The sequence below is a fragment of the Cervus canadensis genome, chromosome 33, assembly GCF_019320065.1.
Source record: "Cervus canadensis isolate Bull #8, Minnesota chromosome 33, ASM1932006v1, whole genome shotgun sequence".
Classification (NCBI taxonomy): domain Eukaryota; kingdom Metazoa; phylum Chordata; class Mammalia; order Artiodactyla; family Cervidae; genus Cervus; species Cervus canadensis.
In genome coordinates, this window is record NC_057418.1 from 17,943,591 (window position 1) to 17,965,188 (window position 21,598).

A 21,598-nucleotide genomic window follows, 5' to 3' on the forward strand; every position below is an offset into this window, starting at 1 on the left:
CGAAGGCACCAGGCGCCCTCTCGAGGGGGGTCTTAGAAGCCCAGGCAGAAAAGTGAGCACGACGGGTCTCCACGCTCCAGAGAGTCAGCCAGAAAAAGAGAGAGAGAGAGAGAGAGAAAGAGAGAGAGAGAGACAAAAAAGACTCGGGGACCTAAGCTCTGATGGAGCAAAGGTGCTTTAATGATTTTTCTATGAGTATATATAGGCTGCAGCACAAGAAACTTCTTTCGAGAATGATAGAGATCACAAAACCAAATGTACAGCAACCGTTACCAAGGGAACAAGGGATAATGTTAGTCACAAGGTCAGGAGACAATCCATATCTCAAGAAAGGGGAAGGAGATTAAGCTGTTTTGTTCTAAGGAGAATGTTTACTAAAGGAAACTCGTGCTTGCCTCACACAATGACCTCAGTCCCTGGGAGCAGCGTGCTGTTCCGCTTGAAGAGGGACAAAGGACTCATGAGAGACAGCATGTAGGAATCCTCCCATCAAACATTCCCTGACACATCTCATTTGTTCAAATACACAAATATGTAACATGTACATCTTAGGTTGAGCTTTATTTCACATTTTTCTTGTTCTTTGAAACAATAAACATATTTAAATCTTTGTTTTCTAGCCTCTTATTATTCTAGGTAGGAAGCAAAGCTACTGTTTTTTTATATTGACTTTGAAGCCAGTCATATTGCAACTCATTAATTTCCAGAAAAATGTTTGAAACAGTTACATTATTGCAAATAACAGTGAGTTTTGCCTTCTTTACAGTCATTTTTAGACCTTTTTTTCCCTTCTTGTTTGCTTTTCCTAGTTGCCTTGAGTAGCATTTCCAGAAAAAAATGTGCAATAGTAGCTACAACTGTTTGTGTCCCCGTTTGCATCTTGCTTTTAATGAGAAAGCCCTCTGACCATGGGCTTCCCTTTCTATCAGAGGAAAGTGAAGTGAAAGTGAAGCTGCTCAGTCATGTCCGACTCTTCGGGAGCCCCATGAACTGTTGCCTACCAGGCTCCTCTGTTCATGGAATTTTCCAGGCAAGAGTACTGGAGTGTGTTGTCATTTCCTTCTCCAGGGGATCTTCCCAACCCAGGTATCAAAGCCGGGTCTCCCACATTGCAGGCAGACGCTTTACCATCTGAGCCACCAGGGAAGCTGTCTGACTAATGATGCTGGCTGTTGGGATCTGTCCTCTCAGAACACAATGCAATAAGACAGGGTGTTAATAAAGAATGTTAATCCCGAACAGTAATACTACAGTGATTATACAGTTATAACTATAATAGAAACTTAAAAGCCCTAAACAACTAATAACATATAAGTGTTATGGTTGGTTAGTATCCTTCTCTTAGTGTTCTCAGGCAACATATCAGTAATGTATACTATGATTGATCAAATATGCTTATTAGTGTTGAGACTGACAAATGTTTTCTATCCTTTGATAAACTAGATTAATAGACTTCCTGATAAAACATTCTTCCACGACCGGTCATCATACAATTTTCAATTTAGTGGTGCTCTAGTGTTAGTGTTAGTTGCTCAGTTGGGTCCAACTCTTTGTGACCCAATGGACTGTAGCCCGCCAGGTTCCCTCTGTCCATGGAATTCTCCAGGCAAGAATACTAGAGTGAGTAGCCAGTCCCTTCTCCAGGGGATCTTTCCAACTCAGGGATTGAACCTGGGTCTCCTGCATGAAGGCAGTATGTTTACCATCTGAGCCACCGGGAAAGCCCAGTGGTGCTTTATATATTGCTACTTCTATATTTGCAAGTAAAATAAAATCAGTCCTCTGGATTTGTACATGTGTGTGTGCTCACATTTTCCATTTTAGTACTATTGTATGAAAAACTTTTCAATTCTTTTTATAAAAGAGTTCCAATGCTATAGAAATATTTATTCCTTGAAGGTTCCTAGAACTCCTGTATAGTATAAGCTTAATGTGTATTTCTTCAGTTGTGTGTGTGTTTGTTTGAAGATGTTTTGAATGATAAATTTCTCCTTTTCTTTTCAAAGTTACTTTTTCTTGATTTCTTATCTTTCATAATTTCAATTTTGCTAGGAAAAGTGTTTCATTAAAATTTTCAAATGTTTGCATAATATTATATAGTATTTTCATTTTTAATATATGTAGTTATATCCATTATTTTCCATGCTATTGATTTGTGCTTTACTGATTTTTTCTTGATTAACATTGCCAGAGGCTTCTTTTGATCTCATATATATCAATTCAGTTTTTTTCTTCTAATTCATTTATTTCTGTTCTTCATAATTTTTCCATTTTCTTTACTTCTGTTATTCTAGTTTCTCAAATTAAAGGCTTAATTTGTTTATATGTATTGCTTTTTTTAGAATAATACAATGGTGTTAGTGCTATGGTTTGCTTCCGAGTACAGCTTTCTCTGCATCCTACATGTACTACTTATTTTTCATTATTTTTATTAAAGAAATATAACAGTAACTTTCAGCTGTAAGTAGTGCCATTTCTCTTTGGAGAGCTTGAGAAAAAGTGTATATGTATTTAGATTTCTCACAATGAACAATAGATTCTGTTGGCATTAGATACCCAAAGATGGGGGCTTCCCAGGTGGCTGTGTTAAAGAATCTGCCCATCAATGTAGGAGATGTGGGTTCAATTCCTGGGTCAGAAAGATCTCAGAAGGAAAAGAAATGGCAACACATTCCAGTATCTTGCCTGGGAAATCTCATGGTCAGAGAAGCCTGGGAGGCTCCATGGTATCACAAAGAACTAGACATGACTGAGCGACTACGCACACACATGCACACACACCACCTAAAATATTAGGTGTGCCAAATATTCTGCAATGCATAGGTGTGTCCCACAGAAAGAAGCATCGCCACAGGATAAAGCCAGAGGAACCAACCACATGTTTAAACAGCTGGAAATTACAACCCTCCCTCTTTCTCCTGGCAGGGGAGAGGGGCTGGAGGTTGAATCAGTCGCCAGTAGCCACTGGTTTAATCAATTGTGCCTATGTAATGAAGCCTCCATAAAAACCCAGAAGGGCAGGGTTTGGAGAGCTTCAGAGGTTGGTGAACACATGGAGGTGCTTCAAAAGTGACATGTCCATTGAGGACATGGACGCCCCCCGCCCCTTCCCCTTCCCACATGCTTTGTCCTATACATCTTATCTGGAAGAGAGTCTATTATTCCCAAATAAAAGAAAAAACTTTTTTTTTTTTTTTGCTTAACTATTAAAAGTCAGTAAGCCTGATTCCTTTAATTTGTGGGTTGTCCCAGTGACTAGATGAGACGGAAGACTTTCCTGACTTGGGGAAGGCAGTCAGGTCCTTTTGTTATGTGCCCTTCTAGAACTGCATTCAAGACACTAATATCAGTTTTTATCATACATTTTCATGTGATTTCTTTACTGACATCTGTCCCCCAAAAGACTAATAATCCTGAGATCAGACTCTGTGTCAATTTTACTTCACCAATACTTATCACCTGGCACTTCGTGTAGGTAACCATCAGGAATATTTCCTGGAGAAGGAAATGGCAACCCACTCCAGTATTCTTGCCTGGAGAATCCCATGGACAGAGGAGCCTGGCAGAGTACACTCCATAGGGTCGCAAAGAATCAGACATGACTGAAGTGACTTAGCATGCACCCAAAAAATGCTAGTTGAAGAAAAATAAAATCACTTATCAAGTGAATCCATTCTTCGATTTTTATACTTTCATCCTGCACTTGTCTTTATTACAGTACTTAACACATTATATTGATATTATCTATTTACTGGTCTGCATATCCTAATAGAGTATAATCTCCTAGAAGGGCAACATTATTTCTCAATTACTTAAAAATCCTTAAGAACTACTCAATAAATGTTTGTTGAACTGATCTGTGCCTTGAACTGGGAATTAGTGTTTCTGCCATGTATATCAGATGGCTTACATAGCTTCTTTGAGATTCAATTTTTTTTTATCTATAGAATGAAGAAGTTATTCTAAAACTAATCTCTTAGAATCCCTTTCAATTAAAAAAGTTAAAAGTTATGTGGTTTTAAACATAAAATACACTCTCATATCCCAAATCACTAACAGTATCTTAAGCAACTTAAATGAGAAATAAAAAAGGACCTTCAGGATAAATTTGAAAGTGTGGGGAGAAATTTCATAAAAATATATAGGATAGAATTTTGCTGATTATTTTATTTTTACTCAACAGATTTATAAGCAATAAAATGTTTATTCACAGAAGACAAATTGGATAACAATAAAGACTTTATGCTCTTCTGGGGCCATGGGAAAAAAGACCCTTAAAATGTGTATGCATTTTTAAAACTTATCATTTTAAGAACTAAAGTAGTTTGTACTTCTTGGGAATTTGAGAAATGTGATTATGCCTGCTGGATAGTCTTACTGTATACAAAGAGTTGAAAGTTTCCTTTAGGAATTTACTATTACATTCAAGAACAATATATTAGATTTTGGGCACATTAGACCATTTATGATAATTCTCTTTTAACAAATGTGATTTCTGGTAAAGAATAAAAGATATATATTTGAATGATTGTGTTTTCTATATTGAATTTACAAAATATAACCATTGGAAAAAATCTAACCCAGATACAAAAGAGTCTCTTGAAATACTCTATCCAACATGAAATAATGCTTTCCTCATAAATAAAACTTTCCCTACTTAGTTTTATGGTGGTGATGATTTCGTCGCTAAGTCGTGTCCAACTCTTAGGATCCCATGGACTGTAGCCTGCCAGGTTCCTCTGTCCATGGGATTTCCCAGGCAAGAATACTGAAGTGGGTTGCCGTTTCTTTCTTCAGGGGATCTTCCCGACCAAGGGGTCGAATCCCTGTCTCCTGCATTGCAGGTGGATTCTTTACTGCTGAGTCATCAGGGAAACCCATTATGCTTTCTAGTAATCTTCCAAATAAATAATTTATTTAGTGGCATTTAGAGCCTGAGAATAATTTTCATAAATCAAATAGTTCATCAAGTTGTTTCAAAGAAACAGAAAAGAAAGGTAGTTTGAAAATAATGGATAAATGAGAGTAGCTGCTTTCTTTCTCATATCATCATGCCAAATATACATCCCTTAGGCGACAATATTACTCCTTTTTGGAAAGCATCAGATAGAGTATGTTACCTCCAACTCCTTCCAACTTTATTTTCAAATGACCATGAGGACCTTAAATATAAGTATGTAGAAAAAGATCTGAGTTTGAGAAACACTAATGAGGTCCACTGGCCTCTAAAGATGAACTCAGCTAGACTGTCAGAGTATCAGACATTTCACTACTAGGGATTCATTCCTTGGGGATTTTTGCCATGTGGAAACAGGTCCCTTTTTGTGTCTAATTTTGGACGGAGCACCAAATACATCAAAATTTTGCTATTCAATCATATTGCATCTGGAACTTAGAATACTGTCAGCCCAACCATGAGGGTAAGTCACAAGCAGGAAGTAATATCAGATAGACTGGAGAAATGAGGAGAAAGGGGGCTTGTAACCACCTGCTTAGGGGCCAGGCAAGGCATGCCTTATTGGCATCACTAGGGGTGGGAAGAGGGAAGGAAGGAACAGGAAGAGTAATGGATGCTTAAAGGAACAGCTGGACATGAGTTTGAGCAAGCTCCAGAAGATGGTGAAGGACAGCGAAGCCTGGCGTGCTGCAGTCCATGGGGTCGCAAAGAGTTGGACATGACTCAGCAACTGAACAACAACGACAAAAGGAATAGCTATATGATGGCAAAGATTAAATTTACAACTTTTCTAGTGATAGATTACATGTTTCACGGTGAACTTATTATAGAAATGTTGCTTCTGAAAGTCAGAAAGTGGCTTTAACTGCCAACCTTTCTTTTAGAGACCTTTCAGAATTTCTGATGACAACAACATGTATTCACCACTTATAACAATCATACCAACATGCCATATGTGGTAAGTCAAATATTTTGCGATTTAACACGTTCTCATTTGAGTATTAAACGGTTTTTTCCCTATTTTTTTATCTTTTATAGAAACCCAGAGAAACATACTCTGAACAGTTTGGGCAGTACTCTAACTTTGATATCACCAACCCTTGGTGCCTGACCTATGCCAGGACATGTGTACTTCATCAACTCAGGCTCTTCCATTAGACTCTTCTCTGAAACAGGGATGCTAAACAGGAACTCTTCATTCTGAATTTCAGCCACAGAAAAGGTAAGAGTATGATTATGCTGACTGCAAACTTCAACAAGGAATATATATGGCTCCTATATATGGCTCAGAGGTAGACCAACATCACTGTAATTCGGGAAAACTGACATTCAAAAGAGAAGGCTCTCAGGCAAAGACACATTGTTCATAATGCTGTTTTCCAGATGCAAAAAGGGAGTGGTAACATTAGCATCAAATTTTTATATCATTATTTAACAGTTATGTCCATTAAAAATATTTAAAATAAAAAACTTCATGGTCAAAAAGAAACAAAAAATCTGCTTTCAGACTCAGACAAAATAACTCAAAAAGTGATACATCAAATGACAGCATATTTAGTATGATTAAGAAGAAATTGTGGGGACTTCCCCGGTGGTCCAGTGGTTAAGAATCTGCCTTGCAATGCAGGGGATGTGAGTTCAATCTCTGCTTGGGGAACTGGTATCTCACATGCCTCAGAGCAACTAAGCCATGCATTGCAAGCACTGAACCTGTGCATCACATCTAGAGAGTCCGTGCAACAAAAAGAAAGATCCCGTGTGGCCCAACTAAGACATGGTGCAGCCACATACATAACTATTAAAAAAATTTTTTTATTGAAAAAAAGAATAAGAAATTGTGAAAAAATAAACTACAGGAAACTCATCACACCTTAGATTCATTGACAAAGAAGCCACTTATAACCTTACCTATTCATCAGACAGCTTTTTACTTCTGCTAATTGGTAATTCCTTTAGAAACCATCTAAATTCTTATTAATTTCACATCCAGTAAAGAGACAAAGAAGAAAATGAAAATCAAATCCAGGAACAAGAGTAGAGACGTTTGACTCTGCATGAATAAAAGCCAGATTGCTTATGGCTCTTGTGCCCCCTACTCAGCTATTTCTGTGCCCTGCATGAACTTTTGGAGGCAGCACACATGTATACTTTAATTTTTCATTTCTTAACTGTGCCATTTATTTTATTTTTTAGACATCATCATTCATTTTCCCCACTGGTGCATTTTCTACATGTAGGAAAAATAATACTAAATATCCTGGTGTAAATAAAAAATATATATGCTTTTTAAAGCATATATGTACATTTTATATTAATTTTCATATTTAAATATTTATATATTATATTAAACTTCTATGCAGAAACAATTTCTAAATTGCTAACCAGAATCCATTTGAGCTATTCCAAGACAAAAATAAAGGCTTCATAGTTTTTTATTATTTTAAATACTATTCTTCTACTTTAAAAAATATATACAGTTTGTCTTCAATACAAATCTAAAAAATAAATCAGCTGTAATGGCAATGTGGCACAGTGGTTAAGAGTGGATTTGTGATATCAGAAAGCCTGATTTTAACTCTGCCTCTAACACTTTCAAGCTGTTTTACCTTAGAAAAGGTATTAACCTCTCTATATCTCAATTTCCTTATCAGGAAATGAGAACAATCATAATACCTACATCAAAGGATTGTTATGAGCCATACTCATTAAAACCATTACTGTTTTTGTTACCACAGGGGAAGGATGGGGGTGAGGGATAGTTAGGGAGTTTGGGATTGACATGTATACACAGCCATTCTTAAAATGGGTAACCCACAAGGATCTACTGAATAGCACAGGGAACTCTGCCCAATATTATATAACAACCTAAATGGGGAAAGAATTTGAAAAAGAATACATACATGCCATGTGTAAAAAAAAAAAAATTTTGAACCTAAAAAAAAAAAAAATTACTATTGTGTCTGGTGCCAGCCAAGGAGATGGATATCTTGACAATATCTTTTCATTGTCATCCCAAAGAATCAATTCTGTACCTATATACACATGAGTGTGTTTGCTTTGCTAGACACCAGGTACATGAGTTCATCAGTTGAGTCCTCTCAAAACCTGCAGACTCATACATACATGCATACACACATCCTGCAACAGAATGGCCTGTACCAATCTCTGAGACACCCAATTAAGACCATCACCTAGGGATGTGTTGGGTTGACATTAGAAACAGGTCAAAGGTAAATTGGAAGGGATATGGAGTTGCCCATGGACGTGGATGGGAATTATGTGTTCCATAAAGAAAAGTGCTGATCCCCTCTGGTTAATCTAGAAAGGCTTCAAGAAAGACTAGTGATAGTGACAATTTAATGACAGGAGAGACACACTTGGGTGGATTTGAAAGAAAACCTAATCTAGGCTTACAAGGCTGTTATCTTAAAGGCTCTGTATTTGCACTGGAACGACTGTATCATGGGAGTGTGAGATAAGTTTGTCTAACAAGACATCCATCAGCCTCTGGATGGGGGTGTGCAAGAGAAGCCCAATGGCCCCCCTTCACACACAACCCAGCCCACCATGATCGCTCCCACACCTGCGTGCAACCCCCACAAAAGGGGAGGGAACACAGGGCATGTGCCTGGCCAAAAAAGTCAGTCCTCCACGGCAGATGGTGAGGACGAGGATGACAAAGCAGCACCTGGGCCCCCAACAGAAGGGACAAGGGGAACAGGCACACCTCTCTTACCATCTCGAAAACCGCATCACAGAAAACGAACCAAACTGACCACAGCCTTGTCTAACTCAGTGAAACTATGAGCCATGCCATGTAGGGCCACCCAAGATGGATGGGTCATGGAGGAGAGTTCTAACAAAACATGGTCCACTGGAGAAGGGAATGGCAAACTATTTCAATATTCTTGCCTTGAGAACCTCATGAACAGTATAAAAAGGCAAAAAGATAGGACACTGAAAGATGAACTCCCCAGGCCAGTAGGTGCCCAACACACTTCTGGAGATCAGTGGAGAAATTGTTCTAGAAAGAATGAAGAGATGGAGCCAAAGCAAAAACAACACCCACTTATGGATGTCACTGGTGATGGAAGTCAAGTCTGATGCTGTCAAGAGCAATATTGCATAGGAACCTGGAATGTTAGGTCCATGAATCAAGGCAAATTGGAAGTGGTCAAACAGGAGATGGCAAGAGTGAACATCGACATTTTAGGAATCAGGGAACTAAAATGGACTGGAATGGGTGAATTCAACTCAGATGACCATTATATCTACTACTGTGGAAAAGAATCTCTTAGAAGAAATGGAGTGGCCATCATAGTCAACAAAAGAGTCTGAAATGCAGTACTTGGATGCAATCTCAAAAATGACAGAATGATCTCTGTTTGTTTCCAAGGCAAACCATTCAATATCGCAGTAATCCAACTCTATGCCCCAACCAGTAAAGCTGAAGAAGCTGAAGTTGAACAGTTCTGTGAAGACCTAGAAGACCTTCTAGAACTAACACCCAAAAAAGATGTCCTTTTTCATTAGAGGGGACTGAAATGCAAAAGTGGAAGTCAAAAGATACCTGGAGTAACAGGCAAATTTGTCCTTGGAGTACAAAACAAAGCAGGTCAAAGGTTAACAGAGTTTTGCCAGAATGCACTGGTCAGAACAAACACACTCTTCCAACACAAGAGAAGACTCTACACATGGACATCACCAGCTGGTCAATACCAAAATCAGATATATTATATACTTTGCAGCCAAAGATGGAGAAGCTGTATAGAGTCAGCAAAAAGAACACCTGGAGCTGACTGTGACTCAGATCATGAACTCCTTATTGCCAAATTGAGACTTAAAGTGAAGAAAGTAGGGAAAACCACTAGACCATTCAGGTATGACCTAAATCAAATCCTTTACAATTTATACAGTGGAAGTGACAAATAGATTCAAGGGACTGGATCTGATAGACAGAGTGCCTGAAGAACAATAGATGGAGGTCCACAACATTGTACAGGAGGCAATGATCAAGATCATCCTCAAGAAAAAGAAATGCAAAAAGGCAAAATGGTTACCTGAGAAAAGAAGCAAAGCTAAAGGCCAAGGAGAAAAGGAAAGATATATCCATTTGAATGCAGAGTTCCAAAGAATAGCAAAGAGAGATAAGAAAGCTTTCCTCAGTGATCAATGCAGAGAAATCATGTAAAAGAATAGAATGGGAAAGACTAAAGATTCTTCAAGAATATTAGAGATACAAAGGGAACATTTCATGCAAAGATGGGCACAATAAAGGACAGAAATGGTATGGACCTAACAGAAGTAGAAGATATTAATAAGAGGTGGAAAGAATACACACAGAAGAATTATACAAAAAAGATCTTCACGACCCAGATAACCATGATGGTATGATCACTCACCTAGAGCCAATCTTCCTGGAATGTGAAGTCAAGTGGGCCTTAGGAAGCATCACTACAAACAAAGCTAGTGGAGGTGATGGAATTCCAGTTGAGCTAATTCAAATCCTAAAAGATGATGCTGTGAAAGTGCTGCACTCAATACACCAGCAAATTTGGAAAACTCAGCAGTGGCCACAGGACTGGAAGAGGTCAGTTTTCATTCCAATCCCAAAGAAAGTCAATGCCAAAGAATGTTCAAATGACTGCACAGTTGCACTCATCTCACATGCTAGTAAAGTAATGCTCCAAATTCTCCAAGTCAGGCTTCAATACACATGTGAACCATGAACGTCCAGATGTTCAAGCTTGATTTAGAAAAGGCAAAGGAACCAGAGATCAAATTGCCAATATCCATTGGATCATCAAAAAAGCAAGAGAATTCCAGAAAAACATCTACTTCTGCTTTATTGACTATGCCAAAGCCTTTGACTGTGTGGACCATAAAAAACTGTGGAAAATTCTTCAAGGGATGGGAATACCAGATCATTTGACCTGCTTCCTGAGAAACCCATTTGCAGGTCAAGAAGCAACAGTTAGAACTGGACATGGAACAACAGACTGGTTCCAAATAGGAAAAGTACGTCAAGGCTGTATATTGTCACCCTGCTTATTTAACTTATATAAAGAGTACATCATGAGAAATGCCGGGCTGGATAAAGCACAAGCTGGAATCCAGATTGTCGGGAGAAATATCAATAACCTCAGATATGCAGATGACATCACCCTTATGGCAGAAAGTGAAGAAGAACTAAAGAGTCTCTTGAGGAAAGTGAAAGAGGAGAGTGGAAAAGGTGGCTTAAAACTCAACATTCAGAAAACCAAGATCAAGGCATCTGGTCCTATCTCTTCATGGCAAGTAGATGGGGAAACAAAGGAAACAGTGAGAGACTTTATTTTGGGGTCTCCAAAATCACTGCAGATGGTGACTTCAGCCATGAAATTAAAAGACGCTTACTCCTTGGAAGAAAACTTATGACCAACCTAGAGAGCATATTAAAAAGCAGAGACATTACTTTGCCAACAACAGTCTGTCTAGTCAAAGCTATGATTTTTCCAGTAGTCATATATGGATGTGAGAATTGGACCATAAAAAAGCTGAGTACCAAAGAACTGATGCTTTTGGACTGTGGTGTTGGAGAAGACTCTTGAGAGTCCCTTGGACTGCAAGGATATCCAACCAGTCCATCCTAAAGGAAATCAGTCCTGAATATTCATTGGAAGGACTGATGCTGAAGCTGAAGCTCCAGTACTTTGGCCACCTGATGTGAAGAACTGACTCATTGGAAAAGACCTTGATGCTGGGAAAGGTTGAAGGCAGGAGGAGAAGGGGACGACAGAGAAAGAGATGGTTGGATGGCATCACCAGCTCGATGGACATGAGTTTGTGTAAGCTCCAGGAGTTGGTGATGGACAGGGAAGCCTGGCGTGCTGCAGACCATGGGGTTGCAAAGAGTCGGACACGACTGAGCAACTGAACTAAACTATCTAACAAGATTAAAGACACATGAACCGAAGAACAGAAATAAGGAAATGAAATCCAAGGTTTGTCCATGAGAGACTGTGATGTATGCTATATGCATCTTATTCTCCAAGCAAGAATACTGGAGTGGGTAGCCATTCTCTTCTCTAGGGGATCCTCCCAACCCAGAGATTGAACCTGAGTCTCCTGCATAGCAGGCAGATTCTTTACTGTCTGAGCCACGAATGAAGCCCAATTCTGGAGAACATAGTCAGTAACAAGGCACTGTAACCTTTTGGGGAAATGGCCAAGAGCATTTTAGGAAGAACTTCAAGGGGCTAAGGTGTGGATGAGGAAAACAATGCCGACCCCAAGTATGACAGTGAGAAGAGCAGAACATCTCTGTAGGTAGGGAGTCCATGAAGAGACTAAAACTGATCAAGATACAAAATCAAAAGTATCTGGGACAGGTAGCTATCTGGTGTGGAAAAAAATGTGGGAGAGATATGAGAGGGCAACATGAAGCAAAATGAAGTTTGGTTTACCAATAAAATGCATGAACAGAATTCAGAAGGCAGGGGAGGTGAAATGACACTAGTCTGTGGCTTGAAATAGAAAGGAGGTGATGATGACACAACTGCTTTGATTGACAGCAAGGTGGAAGGGAGGATCTGGAGGAAAATATATCACTGTTCTTGAATCTTCAGCTGACATGGGATCTCCATCCCAACTCACTCCAGGTTCAGGGAAATATAAATCAAGAGAGTGAGCAGGCAAGAGGAAAACTCCATTTGTATTTTAAAGCTCTTGCTATCATGTGAGGTCAACACTCACTATCTAAACCCTTTGCTGCTTCTCTTCTATTCTTAACCCTTTGTCTCTTATCAATTACCATGTCTGTTATTGGGCACTTCATCCATGCAGGGCAAAGACAGTGCATAGGTTTCAAAAATAGCTTTATGTACACACAGACTGGCATATGCATGCAGACACACGTACACCTTCCAAAGCTGGAAAACACATCAGAATTAAATGTTGGTTGAGACTTCACCTTCCAATGCAGAAGGTGCAGATTCAGTCTCTGGTTGGGGAGCTAAGATCCCACATGCCTCAAGGCCAAAAAGCCAAAACATAAAAAAAAAAAAAAGAAAGAAAGAAACAATATTGTAATAAATTCAATAAAGACTTTAAAAATGATCCATATCAAAAAAATCTTTTTTAGAAAAGCTACTTTATTAATGCCCTTTTCATGTCATTTTCTTTCCTAAAATGACTCATGCTTTCTGTACTTACTTATATGAAAATACTTTTGCTATTCCTTACACTTATTTCACAAGTTTCACTTCATAAACAGTTGAATCATGGTAAATGAGAAGGATTATGCACATTACCTCTTTAGCCGGTCATGTCTCTTTGCCAGTGGTACTAAAGAAGAAAGCAATATAATCAACACATTTTTAAGCAGCAAACAGCACAGAAGTGCTGCCTTGAGGGCCATTTTAGTTTGATGTATTTTCAGAGAGTCAAACAACAGGGTTGAACAAATAGAGTGTGCCTCAGAGAAAACAGCAAAACAAAAAGTTACTCTCAGAATAAACATCTACAAGCCAGTTCCCATCCTGAGCTAAGTACCTTCACTTCAGCACAGACAATAAATATCTAATTAACACAAATATCTAATTGCTTTAACAGAATAGGCAGTAAATTATATCAAAGGGAAAAAAACTAAACAGTAGGGGAAATGGGGAGAAAACTACTCAGGGGATTATTTATGTGAGAAATGTGATTATACTCACAAGTATTCTTCTCTTTAATGTACTTGGCTAAGATGTTGTCTCAGCAAACAGCTCTTGTCCCATGAAACAGTAAATGGAAGCAAGTTTTTCCAGCAAGAGGGAGAAGATGGTGGTTAGCCACAAGACTAGGTAATTAGTAAAATCTTGGCATGTCTAATATACTTGCCTTGAGTAGCATTCTGAGTCAATTGATCTGATTCTATGCTTGACTCAAAGTTAAAATAAAAAAATGAATAGGTGAACAGGAACTGATCAGTCAATATACATTATCTCTCAAGATATCTCTCAAGAATCCCATGGACAGAGGAGCCTGGTGGGCTACAGTCCAAAGGGTCGCGAAGAGTCGGACACGACTGAAGCAACTGAGCATGTATGCATGAACATAAACCATAGAACTGTCTGACAATAAACTAGAACAGTTGGAGAAGGAAATGACAACCCACTCCAGTATTCTTGCCTGGAGAATCCCAGGGACAGAGGGGCCTAGTGGGCGGCCGTCTATGGGGTTGCACAGAGTTGGACACGACTGAAGCGACTTAGCAGCAGCAAACTAGAACAGTGTCCAGAAATGATCATATTTAAATAAGTTTTCCTGACACCAGGTTGGATTGTTGTTAGAGATTTTTTAAAGTAAAATTTTCATGAATTCCAAATAAACATCTTACATGGAAAATGTACGAAGAAGATAATGATTTATAGTCGATAAAGACACATGAACTCCAAATGATTTCAGAGATTGACTCCTGTGGCAAAGATGGCCTCTTTTCTCCTGCAGGCTATGAGCCTCTTTTGCCTTTAAAGTTCATCTCATTAGAGAAGCTCTCTGCAGCTCATTCCATTTGGCCTCAGACATGTTATTCCAATGTTGCCTACATACATAATGTGAACCCCTGCATCTCAACAGAAGGCTTATACTTATTTATTTATCTGTTCATTGATTCATTCCTTCCTTACACTATCTTCTCCAACATCATTAGGGGGGAGCAAGAGCCAGCTGAGCATTAGGTTTCCCTTTGAGCATGGTAGGACGTCTGTACTGTCCTCTCATGCCCTTTGATAGCCTTGGTAAATGTCAGTTGTAGCTTTTAATGGTCAAGGGAAAAGAGGACATTGAAAATTGACATAAATCATTCATTAGAAGCATAGATTGTTAGATTGTTAACTTTGAAAAGGACCTCAGAAGTCATAAGATCAAGTCTTCCATCTAGGAACCAATCCTCTTTAAAATATTTGTAGAGGGAGAGTTTTCAACTTCTAGTTTAAAAATCATTTAGTGGTGGGAACCTCATTATATCACAAAGCAAATCTATTTTACCATTTTCCAATTCTGTTCGGAAAGTTATTCCCTAAAGGAAGCCAAAATTGAAAGTGTTGGTCTCTCAGTCATGTCCAACCCTCTGTGACCCCATGGACTGTAGTCTGCTAGGCTCCTCTGTCCATGGAATTCTCCTGGCAAGAATACTGGAGTAGGTTGCCATTCCCTTCTCCATGGGATCTTCCCAACCCAAAAACCACCACCATGTAACTCCCAGCCATGAACATTTCTACTGGCCTCTGAAGAAGCAAATGCAAAAATTGCCTTATTTATATGTCAGTCCTTCAAATATTTGGAGTGTTATTTCTTTCCGTAGTCTTCTTTTCTCCAAATGAATTGTCCCAAGCTCATTTATATATATTTTGATACCTGCATCCATTTAATAAAACCAATGTGAATATTAAGTGAAAGTCCCAAATAATACCTATAAAATAGTAAGCATTTGCACGATTGTTCAAAAGTTGAATTTACTAGTACAAAGAGATCCCATGGACTATATAGTCTATGGAATCTCTAGGCCAGAACACTGGAGTGGGTAGCCCTTCCCTTCTCCAGGAGAATCTTCCCAACCCAGAGATTGAACTCAGGTCTCCTACATTGCAGGCGGATTCTTTACCAGCTGAGCCACAAGGAAAGCCCAAGAATACTGCAGTGGGTAGCCTTTCCCTTCTCCAGGGGATCTTCCCAATCCAGGAATTGAACTGGGGTCTCCTGCATTGCAGGCGGATTCTTTACCAGCTGAGCTATCAGGGGAGCCCACAAAGCAACCTCTGGATCTTGTTTTCTCTATCCATACTTCTGGAGAAATCAGAAATCCTCTTTGGAAAAGTGTCTAATCTGTAAATGTCAATATCCTACTGCAAACTTGTTGACAAAACAGCATAATTCGTCAATGAACTCGTGGCCAAAACAAAAATCACACACTAAATACTTTACGTGGTCAAGACCTGAGTGCTCCTTGCTTATATATTTTTGTGTTTAAAATCAGCACATCATTTTGTTAGTCTTTTTAGCAACAACAGCAAATGGTGGGTTCATTTAAATACCCTAGATTTTTTTCACTATTCCTAAACCAGATTTCTCTCTTTTTTATTTTTGCAAAATATCTCGTTGTTAACATTTTTATTATGAGCTGAGGGAAGATTGATTCCTGACTAAAATGTGGATTTTGTTTATGTATCTTCTATTTCTTTTATTTAAAATGGCAATCAAACATCATATATCATATGAATCAGAAAAGTTTTCTCTTTGATCTAAAAAAAAGTAGACCACTGAGGGATAAAACCTATTCTGTGCTAACAACAAATTCCTGGAGAAAGACTATTGGCGAACACTTCAAACTGAGACATTTGCTTATAGACATTTCAAAATCACTTTGCAAAAGACACTTGAAATATAATCAGTTGTTCTTTCTCATGCTTAATCAGAACTATTTAAATAACTTAACAATGAAAAAAAATTTCTTTACACTACTCTGATTACTGCTTGCCAATGATTATACACAAGCCTACTTTATCTAATTGGTTTACATATGCAATGATCTATTATCTTCCAAAGAATGTCGCCTCCATTTTCAAATAATAAGCTTAATATATTTAAAACACTGAAAAATGCCTTGTGCAGAAATTTGAATCTTTTTAAGAAATAAGTTAACAATTTTTGATTATCCTGGAGAAAACAGTATATGATATATAGGAAAAAATTAAAATGATATTAATTTCATAAGGGAATACTGCTAATGTCATAACAATACTATCAGATCTGCAGTTTTCTCTGGAAGAGAGAATTCCACTATTCAGACATCTGAAGTGTAACAGATCACTAGTTTGTCTAATCTTTCAGTTGTGAGTTTTATTTATGACTTTCTGAGGACTGCAGCTGTATTTATGCTCAACAGAATAAATAGAGGAAGAACAGGTGTTCACATCTGATTACTTACTCCACTGATTATAAATGAAATTATGGACACTAGGCAATTTGTTGGATTAGCCAGAAAGGAAAAGAAAAACACATCCCTCCATCTGTAAAGTTTTAGACATACAGGAAACTTATGATGATGACCTGAATTCTAGCTTATCACTTGCCTAATCGTAAGAATGCATATATCAGTCAATACATAGGCATAAAGACAGTCTGTGGATTTGAGACAGTCCTCTGATATTTGTGTCCATGAAGCAAAGGATGTAGGATAATACTATTTTTAGAGTATCTTCTGGTTTTCCAGGTGGCACTAGTGGTAAAGAATCCACCTGCCAATGCAGGAGACATAAGAGAAGTAGGATCAATCCCTGTGGTGGAAAAGAGGTCTTGGACAAGGAAATGGCAATCCACTCCAGTACTCTTGCCTGGAAAATCCCATGAACAGAGAAGCCTGATGGGCTAAGGTCCATAGGGTTGCAAAGAGCCGGACACAACTTAAGTGACTTAGCATGCACGCACACAGAGTATCTTCATTTCTAAAAAGACAGAATTTTACCCTGAAACACATATGACATTTCATGACATTTCACTTCTTTTTGACATTTATACAAATAGTATGCATTCTTTATTGTGCAAATGCTTCAACATGGCAACTATTTTATTTGTGTATTTATTTATACTGCTCTTTCTCCAAAAGGAATTAACTATGACACTTATAATGGATTAAACAATACAGAAAAATGAAAATAAAATTTTAAATAAGTAAGAAAGATGAGGCAATGGAGTAAAAATGGGTAGAAATACAAGGCAGAGTAAAGTTAGTTCAAGAAATGTGCACTACATAATCCTAGTTGTTACTGAAAAGAGGAAAATAATTATTTGTAAGCTTCACACTCACATAAAGTACTTTTTATTGCTCAAGAAAACAACAACTGTGCCTAATTCCTTGATCAGAAGGAAATTTCTTCCACAAGATCACTCACTGTGAGAACACTAAGCGGTATAATACAATCGATAATATTCTTGGTACACATAACATTGTATTTCATAAGGCTGTTCTTTTTGGAAAGCCGTCAGTATTAGCCTATGATGGCAGACCAAAGGGGGATTGAAGAAATGCAATTTTCAGCAAGAGATTGAGTTGAAAATGCAACTCAATCCTATAAAATTTTATAGGATCATGGCTTTCTGATGTTGATATATATTTGCTATGACTTAATATCATTAAATACTAGTGGTATATATAGAAATGGATATTAAACAAAAAACAAAAAGAGCAAGCCTCTTATAGTAGTTTTCAATAAATTACCCAATCATTAACTTACATGAAACAAAGTTATTCTGAAATGTTTTCTTCACATTTCTCTTAGGTTAAAATATACATTAGATCTGAGCACAGGTGCTAAAGAAGTATTTAGCTAAATATGCAAGAATGTGCAAAAGCCTATGTTGCTAAACACTATTTGCAATTCCTACCTTAATATGTTATGGTGCAGTGGGGCAAGTGCTTGAAGAAGAGCAAACATGGGTCCTATGAAAATAATGGAGAGGAGCCACTTTAAGCACCAATGAATTCACCTCAGAGAAGGTGACCTTGGAGAACAAAGAACAGGCCAGACATAGATGGAAGGCAGAGGGTTCCAGGCAGATGAAATAGTCCGTGCAAAAGCCAGAGGGTAAGAAAAGGTCATAGAACATTTAATTCACTGTGTACTCTTGAGGGATAGTTACAGAAGTTACAAGAAAGAAGGAAAGGCATGATCTGGATCATAAGAAGCTTTGTGTGTGTGTGTGAGTGCGTGCTCTGTCACGGCCGACCCTTTGCGACCCCACAGCCTGTAGCCCACCAGGCTCCTCTGTCCTGGGATTCTCCAGGCAAGAATACTGGAGTGAGTTGCCATTTCCTCCTCTAGGGCATCTTTTCAACATAGGGATCAAACCCGTGTCTTTTGTGTTTCCTACACTGGAAGGTGGGTTCTTTACCAACGGAGTCACCGGGGAAGCCCTCCATTTCACAATAAGAACTTTTTAAACTTTTCCCTAGAACAATGAGGAGCCACTGAGAAATGCTGAGCAAGAAAGAGACAAGATCATATTTGAATTTTAGAAAAGTTTCTCTGGTAGCCATATAAAGAAGGGTCTGGAAAAGGGTAAGAATAACAGTAGGAAAATAAGTCAGAATGTTTTAATAATCATATCAGAGAAGACAGTTGGAAGTGGAAACACTTAAGAGATATTTAGGAAGTTGAAAGAAATAATTGAAAGAACTTGTTGAATCATTAGAGGGTTGGTGAATGGGAGGAAAGTGGCAAAAATGACATTGAGTTTCTGACTTGAGCAACTACGAGAAAGATGTGGCCACTGTCTGCCCAAAGGAGAGAATATGGGACACTCAGTAAAAGAAAGAAAACTTCATTTTGTGGCACGTTGAATTTGAAAGCTATCCTGGGAGATGTCCAAATAAAAATGTTCAGAAAAAATTTTTGATATATGGGCCTGGGACTCAAGAAAGAGCTTTAGGATTGAGGTTTGGGTGTCACTGGTATAGACGATGATTGAGAAAATTCTGATTTAACATGGCAAACCTGCTATCCCTCCTGACATCTGAATGGAAATTACAACATAAAATTTGAGGATAGAAATCCACCTGCAGCAATGAATAGAAAAGTAAGAAGGATTACCAGCAGATAAGATCGTTCAGCACTTGTTTCTGGAAGTGCATTGATGGATGATCTAAAGGAATGAAATTGTGGTTCAGAACACCTAACAAGGAGATGTGATACTGCAGGGAGATGGGCAGTAATGTGCTCACTGGACCCTTGAAACTCACTGGGCTTAAAATTCTTAAATATAATGGAAGTTGGGAGAGATAAGAAGAAAATCAGATAGGGTAGTAACTGTTAAGTCTGGCAATGAAGAGTATGTCCTCATCATTTGCTTTGCCCTCCCTAACAACTGAAAAACAGAAATATGAAAAGGAAAAAAAGAAAGTAAAACAATTCATTATTATAACTGTGATAATGTCAATAGGAAGGAGGGATAAAAACCAATGGCTATAGGTCAATGTTAGTGTTCTTTCCTTTAAAGAACAGGAAATAAAGTCAGAACTAAAAGCAAGAAAGGAGAAAATAAGGCATAGAAAAAGCAGAAAATTATTGGGAAATAAAAACGAAACCATAGAAACAAGTCCAAATATATCAGTAATCATAATAAACAGAAATGGCTTAAGCCCCTGAAACATGTAAGATGCTGGGCAGACAAAAGTTTTGTTTGAACATCATTATGTAAGAAATGGGGTATGCTTATCTTGTTCGCCCACAATGGGTACAGAATCTTCACTGCAATTGTCTGGACCATGAATCCATCTTTGGGTTTGTCATTTAGCTTTAAGAAAGCAATAGTAGGGATCTCTATTGAATGAAAAGTACATTCTACTGAACTAAATTTTATTCAGTTTGAGTTTTGGGTTTTCTCTCACTAGGAATTGATGAAAGCCTTGATAAGTGTGACAATGACAATTACCTGTTCTCTGCTGTGCCTGGTTCGGCTCTTTATTCTTTCACTGTCCAGTTTGTTCTGAATTTCTTTTTTGTAATCCATACCAGCTCATTCAATACTAATCATTTATAGTTCAGGTTTTAAATGACAACAATCTTACTCACTGAATGCTTAGTATTTCCTTTAGTAATGTTGCTATAATGTCTGATATGACTACAGTACAGGAATTCATCCTGCCTGTTACTTGAGTGGCCCCACATTTTCTGTCTGCCTCCAAATATTCCTTCAGCTGTCTCTGGATTTTGTTCTGTGGTTTCTGTCCTTGGAGGCAAATGATAACTTCCCAACTGTATTTGAGTTTAAAGCTTTTCCCCATTGGACAGATTCTTAGGTACTCAATCATATCTTCTAGTTATAGGAGCCTAACTGTTTAACAATTCTATGCCTACTATAATGTAAACTAACCACATGTTTTATGTTGACACTAAATTAATGCTAAGAAATCAAAGGAAAAAAAAAGCAAGAAAAACTAACAAGACATCTTTAGAAGATGATAAGAGTTGATATGGTTTTTTTAGTAGTCACGTATGGATGTGAGAATTGGACCATAAAGAAGGCTGAGCACCGAAGGATTGATGATTTTTAACAGTGGTGTTGGAAAAGACTTGAGAGTTTTGGACTGCAAGAAGATCAAACCAGTCAATTCTAAAGAAAATCAATCCTGAATATTCACTGGAAGCACTGATGCTAAAGCTGAAGCTCCAATACTTCGGCCATCTGATGCGAAGAACTGACTCATTAGAAAAGACCCTGGTGCTGGAAAAGACTGTAGGCAGAAGGAGAAGGGGATGACAGAGGACGAGATGGTTGGATGGCCTCACAGACTCAATGGACATGAGTTTGGACAAACTCCAGGAAATGGTGAAGGACCGGGAAGCCTGGCATGCTGCAGTCCATGCGGTCACAGAGTCGGACATGACCGAGCAACAAGAGTTGCTCAGTAGAAGACTAATGATATGAAGTACACAAACACATTTTTACCAAACCATGAATAATCTTACATAATTAAAAACAGCTAAGTGTTCAACCAAAGAAAGTTCTGAATGTGTTTTGTGTTAGGGTTTTGAATAAAATACAAAATGTTTTTGGTGTTAAAAAAAAAAAAAAAAAAAACTTGGTCCAAGGGTCTTCCCTGATGGCTCAGAGTAAAGA